General features: G+C 39.9%; 1 protein-coding gene across 4 annotated transcripts in view; it reads right to left on the bottom strand.

Moving 5' to 3' along the window:
• LOC146455675 (adenosine receptor A3-like) overlaps window positions 1–17,190 on the bottom strand; it is a 39,873-nt gene extending 22,683 nt beyond the window's left edge. Inside the window, exons 1-2 of one of the 4 annotated variants that reach the window (XM_085094038.1) lie at window positions 17,100–17,190; window positions 14,556–14,639 (exon numbers count right to left, since the gene is read on the bottom strand). The gene's annotated coding sequence lies outside the window, so the exon portion shown is untranslated. Of the gene's footprint in view, window positions 1–9,251; window positions 9,323–10,846; window positions 10,927–13,779; window positions 13,994–14,555; window positions 14,640–15,882; window positions 16,735–17,099 lie in introns of those variants that run through there. The other 3 variants (XM_085094035.1, XM_085094037.1, XM_085094041.1) reach the window with 3 other exon arrangements.
• Between the last annotated feature and the right edge of the window lie 417 nt (window positions 17,191–17,607).

The raw sequence follows: 17,607 nt of genomic DNA, 5'->3' as shown, positions 1-17,607 counted from the left end.
TTCGAATCACGTGCAAGTCAGGTTAGATTGCATCATACATGTTCATTTCAACGAAAATTTGCATAATTTTGTTTACGACGTCACATGGCACTTTCCGCGGTAAAAGCGGTAAATCGAAAGAATAACTTCCAAGAAGCACTCGACATTTAACACAGTGGAAATTGGAGAGTTCCTGGCGAAGGAATCATGCTTCCTTTGACATTTGTTGAACCACGATGAGACTGAGAAGAGGTCATTTATAAGCTTACGTTATCGTAAATCTTAATCACTAATGGATTTCCAGTACAAATACAAGGGAAACAACATAACGCGATCATCGTGACTCAAACCATTCCATTAGCAGGATAGTTTTATCAATCTGCGAAGCATACAATTGGAATAAATGAATCTGCATCACGCGTAAATGCCAGTATAGGCATCTTGTTAATTAAAAAGAACACACGTCTTCTTTCTTATTAATTAAACGTCAGGTCGGGTTGGTGGCAATCACCGTCGATCAGTCACGCAAGGATTATATTAACACAACAAGACTTCATCATAACAGAGTTACATGCTGAAGAGAGAAAACGAAGTGTCGAAGTTTGCGCTGGTTTTGGAAGTGTGTCTTCAGACCCCCTACTTAGAAAGAAACCGGCTTCTTTTGTGTCTGGGACTAATGAAAACAGTTGTATCCAATAAATTTGTAAAAAAAAAAAAAGGCTTTGCCTTTTAATTAATCCTTTCTAAAATAATCTGTTATGATAACTTATAAAGGACTCCCTGTTTTTAAACAGGGAAAGCCTATTACATGTTGGAGACAGTAGACCTTAATAAAAATCTTACGGTTTCCAGAAGTTTACCTCTACTCAGTTCGAACGACTGAATTGTCTGAAAACTGTCGGGTGAATTTTCTTGAATATTTATTCGCGGCTTGGAGTTTCGTAACGATCTAAAGCGCATCGTCACAGCGAATGTGATTGAGATTTAGAATCGTCAAGACCATAGCTTTACATGTGATGGTTAAGCCAAAGTGATTGATGAAACATGCGGATCTACATAATATTGGAAATGGCTTCAAGAATTTCACAGCAGTGCAAAGGGTCAATTAAATTACCCTGCCTCGGAAATCAGAAAAACATACTTAGCCACGGTGTAAACGTGCCGTGGCGCTGACAAAAAAATATTGCAGGTATATTTTAGCTTTTAATGTTTCGTTTAATCACTTATGCCTATTCTTTGGTGATTGATTGATTATACTTACTCGCTGACAACGACTTCCTCAAAAGGTAGATTGTTGACATAAAAAAATTCAAGGTTATATTATAAGCCGATGAAGAGGAAGTTGTATTTCCTTAAAATGACAATGATTAATAATTCACTGTCTGAAAGGAAAATTGTTTGGATAATTTTAATTACTGGAAAGTGCTTTGAAAAAAGGTTTCAACCCAAATGGCATCACATAACCATTTGATAAAGAAACACGACCCCTAAAAGATGGAGTAAACATGCTAGTTTATGCAACTTTCAGGAAGTCAGTAGAGGAAAAAGCTGCTGTAATGGGTAACAGCAAATTTTAATTACTTCTATCGTTTTTAACACGTGTGGAGTTGGCTATAATCCCGGTATAATCGATTTATGTGAGGTTTTCTTTAAAAAGTTAATATTGAATATCATGTGCAGAAGCCTGGAGGTTGCTCAATAAAGGAAATACGGAGGAATACCATATTACCATTATGATAAAAGCCTAAATAAACGCTCGATATACTCAGGCCGAAATAGAATTTCAACAGGAAGTGTCAATTTTGGAAGAGAGAGGAAATCCTCCCACGAGAACGAGGACCTACACAAAACAACCCATAATTCTAAGCCAGCACCGCATTTAAAATCTCTTTTAGCCTTTCCTGTTTCCTGTTTCGACTTCCACTCATTACAACCATCAACAGCGTCACTAGTACACCACTGCCACTCAGTACCACCACCAACAGCACGACAACCACTGCTACCACCCATTACCACCACCACCAGCATTAACAGTACACGACTACCACTTATTACCACCACCAACAACGTCACTAGCCGACACCACTAACACTCATTACCACCACTGACCAACAGCACGACAACCACTGCTACCACTCATTACCACCACCAACAGCACCACCAGTACACCAACCTCGTTCCCAGGGTCTCTCCTCTTCACGTCCCAAGGAGCGAGAAAGGAGAGACCCTGGTTGGGGCTGGTCACGTGTCTCCTAGAATCTGGGAAATTACAAAACTAAAAAAAAAACTGGAGAGAGGGGCGGTTGAGTGTCAGTTTGACTATACGGAGTGTACCGGAGATGGGAAAACATGCCCCAGTAAAGTCAACTTGCGATTCGCGTGTGTTCAGTCAAAGTGGTCATTCATGTCAAGAGGTCATTCATAAAGCGAGTGAATCTGTGAATGTGAGCTGTTATCGACTTTGTAAATCAGTTGGAGATACAAGTCATTCTCGAAATCTTTACAGCAAAGGGAATCGACTACTTCTGGTGGTAGCCGAGGAGCTTTACGGTGACGCACTTCCACGAGGTGAATTTTTGCCACATCTACTTTTAGAGTCCTCAAGTCCATGATCTCTGAAAGGACGACCAGGAGAGAATCAAACGTGGCCTGAAATGTATCTCGGAGTCGCGCCATTGTAGCTGCAGACTAAATTTCACTTTAACGCCATCAACTGGAGCAAAGGTTATTTCGTTATTGCTTTGCAACGCTTACCGTATTTCGAAAGTGTTTTCTTTGTTCATTAAAAGAACCATGAAATATTTACCGTGTACATGTTGTTATACCGCACATCCCCCTTCCGAAAGTGTTCGGCTTATGTGCTATTTCCTGTGTATTGTTTGTTGCTGCAATCCTGCTAACAGAGCGTTTCTTTCTTGTAAATCTTTTAGCATGTGCGTGGTTGTTTGCCTCTCTAGTATTTCGCATCGTTGGATTGTTTACGTCCCGAGAGAAAAGGGGACGTAAGCAAACCAACGACGCTAAATACCAGAGACGCGAACGACTGCGCTTATGCTAAAATATTTTTTAAAAAGAAATGCTCTGTAAGCAGCGTAATTGCAGGTAATTGCTGCAGAATGACATTTCAGAACAGTTAGACATAGGCCCGATTCCTTTCAGGTTTCCTTCAGTTAGTTCTTCAGATCTGATCTTTCATCAGCGCATTCAAAGCTAGAATAAACCACGATCACAACTCCACGAATTGGAGAGGAAGGCGCTGTCGTTTATACACAGTGATTTTCCTAAGTGCAGCGCTTCGAGACAACGAAGATTAATGTTACAATGGCTCGCAAAATGAAGACTACTGAAAAACATAGCCAAATGAATGAGTTTCGAGCGGGCTTCGCACAGCAAAGCGAAAGTCTTGTTTCGGAGTGGACAATAAATCTTGACAAAAAATAGCAAGTGAAGGTCCTCCCCCCCCCCCCCCCCCCTGGAACTAATTATTCTCTGGGAGACACCTGACCAGCCCCAACCAGGGTCTCCCCTCTCTCGCTCCCTGGGACGTGAAGAGGAGAGACCCTGGGAACGAGGTTACCAGTACACCACCACCACTCATTACCACCACATATAGCGTCAGGCGTACACCACTACCACTCATTACCGCCACCAACAGCGTCAGCAGTACACCACTACCACTCATTACCGCCACCAACAGCGTCAGGCGTACACCACTACCACTTATTACCACCACCAACAGCGTCAGCAGTGCACCACTACCACTCATTACCGCCACCAACAGCATCAGGCGTACACCACTACCACTCATTACCACCACCAACAGCGTCAGCAGTGCACCACTACCACTTATTACCACCACCAACAGCGTCAGCAGTACACCACTACCACTCTTTACCGCCACCAACAGCGTCCGCAGTACACCACTACCACTCATTACCACCACCAACAGCGTCAGCAGTACACCACCACCACTCATTACCACCACCAACAGCGTCAGGCGTACACCACTACCACTTATTACCACCACCAACAGCGTCAGCAGTACACCACTACCACTCATTACCGCCACCAACAGCGTCAGGCGTACACCACTACCACTTATTACCACCACCAACAGCGTCAGCAGTGCACCACTACCACTTATTACCACCACCAACAGCGTCAGCAGTACACCACCACCACTCATTACCGCCACCAACAGCGTCATCAGTAAACCACCACCACTCATTACCACCACCAACAGCGTCAGCAGTACACCACCACCACTCATTACCACCACCAACAGCGTCAGGCGTACACCACTACCACTTATTACCACGACCAACAGCGTCAGCAGTACACCACTACCACTCATTACCGCCACCAACAGCGTCAGCAGTACACCACTACCACTCATTACCACCATCAACAGCGTCCGCAGTACACCACTACCACTTATTGCCACCACCAACAGCGTCAGCAGTACACCACTACCACTTATTACCACCACCAACAGCGTCAGCAGTACCCCACTACCACTCATTACCGCCACCAACAGCGTCAGCAGTACACCACTACCACTCATTACCACCATCAACAGCATCAGCAGTACACCACTACCACTAATTGCCACCACCAACAGCGTCAGCAGTACACCACTACCACTCATTACCACCACCAACAGCGTCAGCAGTACACCACTACCACTCATTACCACCACCAACAGCGTCAGCAGTACACCACTACCACTCTTTACCGCCACCAACAGCGTCCGCAGTACACCACTACCACTCATTACCACCACCAACAGCGTCAGCAGTACACCACCACCACTCATTACCACCACCAACAGCGTCAGGCGTACACCACTACCACTTATTACCACCACCAACAGCGTCAGCAGTACACCACTACCACTCTTTACCGCCACCAACAGCGTCAGGCGTACACCACTACCACTTATTACCACCACCAACAGCGTCAGCAGTGCACCACTACCACTTATTACCACCACCAACAGCGTCAGCAGTACACCACCACCACTCATTACCGCCACCAACAGCGTCATCAGTAAACCACCACCACTCATTACCACCACCAACAGCGTCAGCAGTACACCACCACCACTCATTACCACCACCAACAGCGTCAGGCGTACACCACTACCACTTATTACCACGACCAACAGCGTCAGCAGTACACCACTACCACTCATTACCGCCACCAACAGCGTCAGCAGTACACCACTACCACTCATTACCACCATCAACAGCGTCCGCAGTACACCACTACCACTTATTGCCACCACCAACAGCGTCAGCAGTACACAACTACCACTTATTACCACCACCAACAGCGTCAGCATTACCCCACTACCACTCATTACCGCCACCAACAGCGTCAGCAGTACACCACTACCACTCATTACCACCATCAACAGCATCAGCAGTACACCACTACCACTAATTGCCACCACCAACAGCGTCAGCAGTACACCACTACCACTCATTACCACCACCAACAGCGTCAGCAGTACACCACTACCACTCATTACCACCACCAACAGCGTCAGCAGTACACCACTACCACTTATTACCCCCCACCAACATCGTCAGCAGTACACCACTCCCACTTATTACTACCACCAACAGCGTCAGCAGTACATTACTACCACTTATTACCACCACCAACAGCGTCAGCAGTACACCACTACCACTTATTACCGCCACCAACGGCGTCAGAAGTACACCACTACCACTTATTACCACCACCAACAACGTCACAACCACTGGTATTACTCATTACCACCACCACCACTACCACTACCACTACTAATTCAACTCGTGCAACTACTTACCACCCCCACTACCACCAGCACTACATTTATTACCAGCTCCACCCCCTCTACCACTCATGACCACCACCGCTACTACCACTCATGACTAGCACCACCACCACTACCGGTGCACCACTTTCACTCATTACCACCAGCACCACAATGACTATCCCTACCACTCATAACCTGTTATTTAGTGCTTCTAATCATATTTATATAATTATTTATTTGACTGTCTTTATACCTTATTTTCTTGTACTATTGTCACTGACCATCCTTGTAATTCAGGCTTCTAGGCTGCGAGAGGGGTATCAATAAACTATTATTATTATTATTATTATTATTATTATTATTATTATTATTATTATTATTATTATTATTATTATTATCAATACCATGAGATTACCTAGCGCTAGGTGATCTCAGGGATCTCATCTGGGATTTTATTACAATGTGTTGTTTAAGGGCCCTGTTCAGGGCGCCTGTAGTGCCTTGCCGCGGCATGGTTTCAAGGGCTTTGTTCGGGGATTTTGTTATAACTTTCGCCTTCTTGCTATTTTTTACGCTGGTTTCTTGAGATTTCCAATTGACTCAACGAATTACGAAACTTTTTCTTTTTTTCTTGTCTTATTTGTATTGTATTTGCTGATTAATTTTTTTTCGTATTTTGTACCACGTTGTTATAGTTTTCCGCTTAGTAATTACCGATTGTTCATCACTTGTTAATGTTTTGCTACCATGTGTTATCACGCCCTGTTATGTTATCATCTTTGTAATGTTATGTCATCTTTTATACTGTGAACTTATTTAAGGAAATTGTAATTTATTGATCACTTGCACTGCAACTGATGAAGATCAATGACCGAAAAGTCTTTTTTCATAAAACTTTTTTAACTTTAACTTTTTTTACTTTTTTTTTCGTATTTTTGTACCACGTTGTCATAGTTTTCCGCTTAGTAATTACCGATTGTTCATCACTTGTCAATGTTTTGGTACCATGTGTTATCACGCCCTTTTATGTAATCATCTTTGTAATGTTATTTCATCTTTTATACTGTGAACTTATTTAAGGAAATTGTAATTTATTGATCACTTGCACTGCAACTGATGAAGATCAATGACCGAAAAGTCTTTTTTTATAAAACTTTTTTACTTTTTTAAGGACCTTTGACGGCAAATAGGTCTATTGTTGGATGACATGTGACTATGAATTTATAATAGCCGATGAATGCGTGCGCTTTGGAGGGAAAAACTTCAGCTATATAACAAAGGACTTTATATTTGAACAGCCATAAACGTATCTATGCTTTAAAATTTCAATCAGTGGTTGCCCCAAACTCCAAACACCACGATAGCGGAATGTTAGCAGATTCTGGCCTTTTGCCTGAGTTGCATCTAATACTGATTCCCTTACACCAGAAGGGGACACATTGTTTATTTAACGCCGCATGGGGTATCCTCTACGGCGCAGCTGAGAACTCCATTCAAAGCATTACACCTGTCTCTACTGCAACATATTTTTAACATGTTTTAATAAAATGAGCTTATCATTTAATCATGACGAGCGACAGTGACCTTGGCGAAGCGAAATGAAATTATCCTCCATCCGTGACATCAACACGTAGGATTTGAAGACGAACATTGTTTTTGTTCAGTTATCCGAATCATAGATCTATTTATAACCAGTAAATGTTTTTCAATGCCTGTTATTCTTATAAAATAGCCTTTTTTAGGGAAAAGACAGTTACAATAATCCAATATTTAACGGTTTCCTGAAGGTTATCCAATATGAAGACGCTTGAATGAATGAACGAGCAGCAACGTAAGCATGATCCATTAAAATCCTAGATAAAAGACGATCGCAGTTCCGGAAAGAATAGCTGAAAAAATTCTGATGGTTTGTTGAACGAGATGCGAACCCTTGATTACGTGCACTGCTCTACCAACTTAGCTATCAGGCAAACTGGTAGCTGATGAATTGATGGCAACAAAAATATATGTATGAAATCTGCGAATAAACAGAATGAAAGATTAGATTTATAGATAAAGACCAACACAGTTTTGTGCACATGTTAAACGTTAGTGAAAAGGAGGTTTAGAAGCCTGAAGTTGCGATGTCCTTTCCCTATTTAATCTTTCATCCGAAGTATGCAGATAATATTTCAAATACATATTGCATTTGATTGTCGTTTGCTCGTGGCTGATCATGAGCGTAATCTTATACAAATAGTTATATAACGTTATGCCTCTATCTATAATTAACGAATATCTTTCACAAATTCTGAATTTGTTATCAACAGGATTATCAACAGCTATTGTAAACAAAAAAACACGATTAATAGAAAATTTCAATAAGGCATCCGGATGTCAAATTGACGGCGCCTCTTTCTCACCGATCACTTGTCTGACATCCCCAACCAAGCATCGAATTGGATCCAAATAAATAAGATTTACATAATCCAAAACAACACAGCTAGCACATTGAACTGATCTCAAGTAAGCGGATGTATTAAAACAGCCGACGATCGGAAGTATGGCAAATCGCTATGTCTTTTATTGAGCTATTGTTGGCCCAATCCTCTACCCTCATTCGTCGGCGAATGCTAGATATCACCAACGATTGCTTATGAAGGTCACGGAAGTTTTAAAGCCAGTGATGGGTACACATCGCGCTCGCTCGCAGTCGTTGAATATCGTGAAGTGGTACAAACCCGAGTACCGCTTATCATTGTTTTATTTAGAAAAATAATTAAGTGCTTATCTCTCGTGTTGAAGCTTAAGTTTACAAAATCTATGGGATCAAGAATCGACCCTAACAACAAGTGTAAAGTTTGAACACTGCTGACAACACTAGAAAGAAATTGCTTGTTTTTTAAAATGGTGTAATATTTCTTAAGAAAATGTCAACAGTCCTTGAACTGTTGTATGTAAAATTTACCGGGGGGTTGATAATTTTGAAAACCTGTTATGATCACACATGCATATAAAACATTCACTTTGAACACAAAAGTCAGTGATTTCATTCGAAATGATGCTCTTAATGTGGAAACTTAGAAGCGCTCCCAAAGTTTTGAGCATTTTAACCGTCCAGTCCACTGGCCCGTTTAAACGGTTTCGGCATTTGCCCAACATTGGTTCAACAAAAGTTGAACTGATGTTGGGCAAATGTTGGATGAACAGAGTGTTCAAACAGTTTCAACACCATTGAACATTTTTAAGAACAAAGGAATGGAAATGTTGTTGCGATGTTGAATGAAAGTTTAAACCAGTTTACTGATTTGATTCAATACACTTTCAACAAGCTTTCAACACTTGTTTAAGCTTTCAACAATGTTGAACGACCTGTTCAAACCGACATTTGTTTCAACAAGCTGAAACCGTTTAAACGGGCCTTCATGCCTTATCAAAGTCTGCAAAGTTAATAGTACAATGTCATCTACTATAGTTATGTACTTACACTAGCTTGCAGAATCCTTACGAAAGCTGGCGTCAAGGGAATCAGTGGATCATTCAGGTCGGCCAGGAAAACTTGAAAGCAATAATGTTGTTAGATTAAACTGAAGGTTCTAAAGGCAATTAATGACGCGCTGCTAATATATAGTCGGCCACTTTAATTATACATTGATGTGTAAATGTCAGTTGTACATGTGGTTTCTTAATTGCAGCCCATTTTTGGAGTGATGTATTTTTGATAACGTATCCGGCTCATCATAGGCGCAGTTGTGGGCGTTAAAATCTGCAGAAGCATCTTCCTGTTCATGTTTTACGAGGAAAAAAGTGTTGTTTATGTTTTTAAACAAATTGCTTTTATTTTAAATTTGGAGTAGCCTGAGGCACGAGATGTAAACTTGTCAAAACGGTATTAATATCAATCAGTCAAAAGGACAACTGATTTTCCTTTCTCCCCGGGAACCATTTTAAGCTCAAGAAAAATGGCGCCTGATCTGCTGATTTTCTAATCTTGCAGACACGAGATTTTTTTTCGTTGAGAACTTATTCGAAAACTATTGAATTAAGATTCTTGTGAAGCCCCCCAAAATGCTTGCGGTAATGGTATGATTGCCTACAGGCTTGAGTTCGTTTTCAGTCCAGCCAATCAGTTTGTTGATATCATCGTCATCACTTGTTCTTGTTATTATTATCGAAAAATGGTTGTTATCGTTTATTAAAAAATGTTTTCAGTGATAAATTTTAATAAGCGCCCTTTCAGAAAAAATATCTCCGAAATAAATTTTATAGAAAAAAAATATTTGCCATTGGTTTTCTGCGCCACTTTCACCCGGCCAAATTAATTCACGAGAAGCGGCCTTTTTTATGCCATAAGCCTCGTAGCCAAAATCGAATATTAATCTATTGAAATGGGTCTATTCAAGAGAAAAACAGTTAAAAGCTAAATTTAAGGCGTTTCTTTCAGTTTGTGTACTATACACTAATTTTATTGTAGACGAATTTTAATTTCAATGTAATTTTGAATTTTAATTTTGTTCTCATATTTCAAAAATGGATCAACGCTTTGTTGTTATGTTTATTGCTCACCATTTTGAACTGGAAATGTTATTAGAGACTGAAAATGCTTTTTCCTATCTCGTCCAGTATTAACAAATTACAAGCATCTTTAGTGATCAGATAAATCGTTGACAATGAGGTACCTGGCCTTTCCTGAATCCGGCAGACGAAAGCCTGCTTCAAACACAAATGGATCCCAGTACACAACACTGTTGCACTGACGTGATAGCAAGAAATGTTGCCTAGCTAAACAAATTTTAAAGGAAGCATGCCACAATGTCCCAATAGGTCAGCTAGTGTGATCATACAATAGGTATTTAAAACTGTCAAGCACGTTTTACTTTCCGAAAATGAAATGTACACGTAATGTTGAATCGTCTGGTTGGCTTTTTCTTTGACTTGTTGGAGGTTCTTAAAAACTATAAGCATCTTCCATTATTTCACAAGAAAAAAAGTCTTTAATGATGGAAAAATAATTTTTCAAAATTAATTATTAATAAGAACTACATTAACCCTGGTAGTCTGCAACAAAATGGGAAAAGTTACCTTTCAGTTAATCACAGTTATGGCGCCTATCCTGCTGTTATGGCTAACTTCAAAACACGCTTCTTCCCTGTTGTCCGAATTGAATTTTACAAAATAAAATTACTCTCTAGCAGACAAAAAATATACTGTTGAAAGAACTAATTTTAAAATTAAATAGCTCTCTTTCAAAGTAGTGCATATATATAGTTTTTATGACAGATCACGTACATGCTGTCGGCAGAGTATTAATTATATGTTAATTCAAAAAGTTTCTAATCTGTACAAACAGTTTTTTTTTTATTACCAACTGGAAACGAAAAAAGTAAAGAAGGGCTTTTATATAATGCGTATATTTGGCTGCATCTTTGCTGACATTTCCAAACATAAAAGCCAATACGCCTGCTGTTATTTCAGAGATAGTTATGGGATCTGAAATAAGGACAGAAAGTGATAAAACTAAATATTCCTATCTTTAGTGATCGTCGTCATTGTCTCTCATTTGTTCTCAATTGTTAGTCCATTTCCGTCGTCGCCATCTTAAGTGATTTTTTTTTATAATTACGGGAAGTACTGGAAGCACTACCTGCGCTTGTTGAGTTACTGGGAGTGCATTATACCATAAATTGCACGATTGCCACAGCCTGAGTAATCAGACTCTCTACACCGAATTATGCACTTGGAGTCCTAATCGTTTCTTGTGGCATCTCGCAGTTCGTTCGGATTGATCGGGCAGCCGATGGTCGCTTGCTAGCTAATCCTGCCTTGGAGAACGCTTGTAAGTACCTCTTATCATTGGGGGACCCTCATTTTGTGGATGTAGCCTACCGGGGGACATACGTATCTGTCATAATTTATCATTTTTCAACCATGTGAACAGTGATTATGTAATGCCGTTGGAAAAACATGTTCCTGTGTCATTACAGTACGTACGTCACATACGCGGCGAACGCGAACTATTTCGTTTTCTAATTTTAGGATATTAATTGTCTGAAACGTTTTTCCAAGACACCGTATGTCTTTTCACAGGTTAGGATCAATTTTAGTCAAAATTCAATGTTTAAGAGTCAATATTTAATAACTAACATTTTTATCTCGGTCTGTTTTTGATCACGACGCTACACGCGGCTTTGCTTTAACCTTACTCGTGTACGAATAAAATTATTGTATTGTGCTGTACAATAGACCAAAGTGCTTGCACGATGTTTACGTATAACAAAGAATTGCTTTCAATTGTTTCGAAGCTCTTTTTGTTTCGAACAATACATTGATACGATTCACGTTTCACAATTTTATCAACCAGCTTTACCCAAAACATTTATAGCAAACCATACTTAAGGAAAGTGAAACGGGGCTATTAGGTCTTGAAAAACAACTAAAAAATATGAGATATATCACTATAAGAAAAGAAAATCGAATGAGACAATTTACAAAGTGTGATGCGATAAATTTGAAACGTAATATAAAGGAAGTGGCTCGATCAAATTGCTTTATCAATAGCGTCAGTAAAGCGCGCGTTCTGATTGGCTGATAGGCATCAACCATTTGCCCGTGGGTTGCACGCTGACGTAAGCTTGGTTTCTCGGCGTCCTTGCTTGTTTGATTCCATCAAGATTTACTGATTAGACACTTTAACACGTACCCTGGATCCAGTTGTTTAACTTCTATGTTAGATCACCAGAGCATTTTTCTCATTTGAGATCTTATTCCCGGAGGATCTGTCAAAATTATTGAAAACAATCGTCACAAGGCAAGTGAACGAGAATCAAATACTTTTATCAGTGATTCTTCAGTGCGTTGACTATTTTGGCGGAATTTTAAATAGAATAAAGATACTTGATAACTCTACTTGCAGACTAATTTATTGTTGTCCTATTCACTGCATGCAAGGTTTTAGCTGTTTGGATTATTTAGGTAAAAAAAAGTTTCTTTTAAAAAATACGCACATCTTACGTTCACGGGATAGATTTCATGTCGCTGTCACAATGAGTTAAATGAGAAAAGCAAAACTTTCCTTCACAAGTAAGTACATGGGCTGCGTCAGCGACGTGATATTTCAGTTCTTTTGTTAATTGTTCGTAGTCACGTGCTATGACGTGGAAGGATGTCTGAATTTGGGCCCATCCGAAATCGCTACCACTTGCATTTGGCAGACCACTCGACTCGCGTTGGTTGTTCTACTTTTTCTGTGCTACACCATGCTGACGGGAGCCAACCAGTTCGAAACAGCTGTCCACGGTTGCCGCATCCTGTTGATTCTCGGTTTGGTCTCAATCATGTTGCTGTCGTGTTACGTTTTCTACGCAGTCCGATAAGGCTTGCAGAAATTTGAGTCAGTAACAGTGAATACGGTTAAAAACCTTGTAAATTACTTTGAAGGCGTATTTACCGCTAAATTTCTGTCGCCTATACTCTTTTGAAAAGGTTTGGCTCTGAGATTTTACGATGAGAAACGGTATACTCTGTGGAGAGGTGATTGCAAAATAAATCAAATGATGCATGTGCCAGATTTCGCGATAAGAATGACACCAGTATATCCAGTTAATATATGGTATGAAAGAAATGGTAAACGCCACAGCTGTGCAACCATCGAGTTATGGATGCACTTGGGAGGTTTGATAAGCTCTCAAGAATCTAGAGAGGCTTCCTCTCGAGCAACTCTTATGTTTCTTTCGTGCTCCGCGTGCATCCATAACTCGATAGTTGCATGCTGCACGTTTACCATTTCTTAATTTGAGTCGAGATTGTATGGGACAGCATTGAACGAATAGATCATGGGACGCGTATTGCGGGGGCTGATGACATCATCACCAAACAATTAGGCAAAGGAGAGAGAACTTGGCATCAAAATCATCGAACGCACTGCCTAACCTTTGATTATTTCTAGTAATAATAGAAATAATAACAATAATAATGATGATGATGATGATGATGATGATGATGATGATGATAAAAACCTGTTCAACAAGCGAAGCTTAGGATAGACCTGGTTGCATATATGGATGGTTATCCCACGTCAGAGCGCTATCCACATAAACACCAAGATATTTGTAGCTGCATATCATTGAAGATAAGCTTCATCCTTGGTTTAAAGTACTCGGAAAATCGTGTCGCTTTACTAGTTGCAAGTATCTGAAAGTGTGTCCGTACTATGTTTCTCGCAGGGAAGATTCCAAGTGGTCTAGTACCTCTTCAACACATAACAAGCCTGGTCTCCAAGCTTTCTGTACCAAGTGAAAACAATGCTTGTTGCCTTGCCAAAATCCTTGAAGAACTGACTTTATAGATGTCGAAAGATGTATCGTGCTGACGCAAGTAGATACAGTACCCATACGGTTTCTAAAACAATTCTTGGCCACGTTAGACGGCTTGTTCAATCTAAACCATCAAAACCACGTGACCAAAGGTTTTGATTACTCTAATAAAATTTTTCTCCTTGTTTTCGTGTCAGTTTGGCCTAAGACAGCAAAAAATAAAAAAAAATAAATAAAAAGATAACTCGGACAGAGAAAAGTTTCTGACCGACTGATTGACACCTTTTTTTCTACAGGGTATCCCTAATTAGGAGCTCAACCAGCTGCTATCAACAGCTAGGGGACCTTGCAAAAGAATAAATACAAAATTAATGAAACTAAGAGCTATACAATATACATCAAGCTAAAATATTAGGAATAAAACTATTTGCAACTACTATAGGCCCCAATAAGAGTCACTGGTCTTCAAGGCAACTTACTTATCCACTACTCCCTGGCCACGGTGGTTGTAGTTGCTCTAACCTCGTTTATGTAGGGGATGTTGCCATCGTTGTGGGCTGAAACTGCAAGAAAAAAACCCCGTTTTTTAACTAAAGACCACTTGGCAAGGAAAAACATACTCCCATGCAGAAATGTGCACTGCATATCACGGAAGCTTGTTGGTCGTGTAAGCAGCAAAACAACATCAACGACGTCAACAACAATAAGGGTTGTCTAGGATGATACATCATAGAAAACTTCAAGTCCATCTTTTCCACACAAACAGGTTAAAATTGCTGAATGTTTCCCTGTTAACACTTTATAACGCCATTGCATCTGACAGCGTGCAATTTTTAACTCCAAGGTTATTTCGAGTAGCCAGTACCCCTGTCATTTGTGTGTTACATTGTAATTTTTTTTTGTAGTCTATGGCGTAAATAAAGTTTGTTGTTTGTTTTTTTTTTAGTTGGTGGTAAGCCGCCTGACGCTAAAACAAGAGTAAAACCAACTGGAAGAAAACATTCACTTAGGTTTTTATCCATGGGCTCACGAACTTCTGTGTTTAAGTTCCTTATAATCTGGAAAAGGAAAACTTGGTCGTATGGTGCAAGCCTAACACACATATTTAGACTAAAACGATTCGTAAAAATTTCCCAAGAATATAGGTCATTATGATCCATCAAATATTTTCGCTCGCACGCGATTGGTCTAAATGCCTCACATGACCGAATATACCCCAGCTAAAACTGGGGAATGTCCGGTGATATTCCCCAAGTGATATTCCCCAATTTTAAAAACTTCAAGGCGCGTCAAGTTTGCAATTAAAATTAATATCAGTTAATGTCAGGATGGGGGAACAGTTTGTTTTTGTGACAGAAGAAGAAATAAACCTGCCGGTCAATAAAGCAGTACCAGAAAACAACATACGCTCTAAACGTTTTTGACGGTAAACTGTTCGTAAACAAAATGTTAAAATACTCAAGCTCGTATTTGCGACATTTTCTCTTGGTTTGAACTCTGTTCAACATTCCTTGAATTAAAAATGTGGCAAAACTAAAAAATATGACAGACGAAAAGTTTTAGCCCATCTCATTTAAGAATATTTATATTTTTTTTAGTCTGGCAAAATGAGAAAGCCATCAACAAACCACTAAATGAGTTTAATATGTAAGCTCGAAGCTCGCTCACACGACGGCAAATATTACAGTTGTAATTCAATGAGAGCAATTCGTGCTGACCTGGAAAGGAATTTAAATAAAGAAAACATAAATTTCAGTACCATTACTGACAGAGTTCAAGCCGGTAAATGATGCTATCAATGCTCACCTGGTCTAGATCACTCGCGAAGACAAAATCTCGTCCACGAAACGTAAACCAGCCATGAAACCCCGGGATGTCGAAATTCTCTACGAAGAGAAGCAGCTTGTCCTACTCTCGAGCAACAAGTTCAATGAATCCTCAGCGATGGTTAGCAAAGAAAGCGCTCTGATGGAAATCAAGCAAAAGCAACCGCTGGCGTCGTATTCGACTGCAGGTTCAGCTTCGAATTCTTCACAGGCTGGTAAATTCCACAATTGTATTTTCGATATAAAGTACTGCTCCAATTGAACACTAGATAAAGGAACAGAACAAAAAAGCTCCGGCTGTTTCGTTGACGGCGGTTTACAATTTTTACGGAATGCGATACTTTACAGTTTTTCGCTTTCAATGATCTTTAGCTTGTTCTCGAGAGGTAGTTACATTCCCTGTAACCTTATCCGCCACTTGTATCTTGCTTTTGTCTTTCACGGAATTAAACAAGTTTACTTTCCTTTCAAATGTTTTACCTTTTCCCAAAACAAATGCTTTCGACTGAAGTCAAATCTGACGTGGAGACGTGGAGATTTTGGAAGCCAACTGACAAACTTTGACGTGATTGACATATGACAGAATGGCAGATCCTGCGGATTCCTGCCGATTCCCGCATGTTGCGAAAAATATTTGAAGGATAATAAACACAATAGCCTCCATTTGACTTTGAAAATATGCTCAGATATTTGTCCTTGGACATTATCTGCTCCTCGAAGCTCACAGTTTTCCTCGAGCTTCGCTCTTGGAAAACTGTTCGCTTCTCGGAACAGATAATGTCCGCGGACAAATATCTGAGCATATTTTTGCACCAAATGGAGGCTATTGTTTATATAAATAAATAAGTCACGTCAAATGCTAGGAGAATATATTTCCTTTTTTTCTCTTCGTTTCGGACGTTTCGCATAAAGTGTTTCCAGCCGACGACTGCCAGATTCTCTATTTTCAGCCCGTTATACAACTATTTTTTAATGGCCTAAGCTCCCACGAATCTCCTGTAGCTCAGTGGTAGAGCATCCGAACTAGTAATCGTAAGGTCTTAGGTTCAACTCCTGATAGAAGCACACGGAATTTTTTTTCTGAGTTTGTCTCTGTCATTACTGAATAATACATCATTCTTATTTTTTTTATTTTTTATCCCTGCATCATTATACGAAACCAATGAAACACATAGAGAGCGTTAAGCAGGACATTACCTTGGATCTTCTGCACACGATTTCCTCAACGATGATTTTGAGAGTCAGGCTTTCTTCAAATGGTTTTTGCCAGTTCTTTGGTCGCCGGCCGGGAGCACTTTTTAAGTTCATAATTGGTAGATGGACTACTTTAATTTTGAGTCCTTTTGAAATGAACGTCGAATTAATTTTTAATAATATACACCACAGAAAACACTGATAAGCTTCAACAACGGCTGGCATGTTCGCCTCACAATATGAAACTAATGTCACTAAGTTTCTAAACCATATGTTATCATTGAAGGTTTGAGACACGCTCAGAGTAAAACCTGTTTTCCAAAGAGTTCTTCCCATAAGAAGTTTTTATCCCTTTTCCATGTGTTCGAGTAAATAACCGCACACATAGTTATTATTCAAAGTCACAATTGCAGTTTAATCTAATTTACGACGAAGAAAATGTAATTGGAATTTTGTTTTTTAATAATAGAAAGTGGTAAAGTGTAAATACTGCGTAGACTGAGAATGATTA

The sequence above is a fragment of the Pavona decussata genome, unplaced genomic scaffold, assembly GCF_977016875.1.
Source record: "Pavona decussata unplaced genomic scaffold, jaPavDecu1.1 SCAFFOLD_272, whole genome shotgun sequence".
Classification (NCBI taxonomy): Eukaryota; Metazoa; Cnidaria; class Anthozoa; order Scleractinia; family Agariciidae; genus Pavona; species Pavona decussata.
Note: the sequence above shows the minus strand (reverse complement) of the source record. Positions and strands in the feature narration are given on the sequence as shown.